Below are 496 nucleotides of genomic sequence, written 5' to 3'. Positions count from 1 at the left end.
GTAAACAAAGGAGGAGGCTGCAATGCTTGGTAAGAAATGTACGCATTAACCTGCCCATGCAATTGTAACCCCTCTGTACAGTATGTTCACAAATAGAATAAAATAAAATTAAAAAAAAAGAATGCAAGAGGAGGGACAAGTGGGAAATCTGACACTTATTCTAAAATTTGACCATGATCTGAGAGTAAGAGTTTGATAAACCAATAAAATCTCTGTTCTTTACTCACAAAAAAAAAAAACACTAGAAGGCAGTGTGTTCATTATTAATTTTTAGTTATTTTGTTAATGGTTACTAATTGCCAGAAGGGCACCTCCATCATATATTTAAAGCATTTGCTTATACTTCCTCTATTTCTTTTTTGTTTTACTCCTCCTTCCTCCAAAGATCTTCTGTTTTTCACATAAAATTACATCTTTATACATTCGCATATAATCTAATTTGGAAGATTTAAGCTAAACTGAATCTTTTTTTTTTAAATTTTATTTTATTTGTGAA

Source organism: Dipodomys ordii, unplaced genomic scaffold, assembly GCF_000151885.1.
Source record: "Dipodomys ordii isolate 6190 unplaced genomic scaffold, Dord_2.0 Scaffold49, whole genome shotgun sequence".
NCBI lineage: Eukaryota > Metazoa > Chordata > Mammalia > Rodentia > Heteromyidae > Dipodomys > Dipodomys ordii.
The sequence above is the reverse complement of the archived record's forward strand: the minus strand, read 5'-3'. Positions refer to the sequence as shown.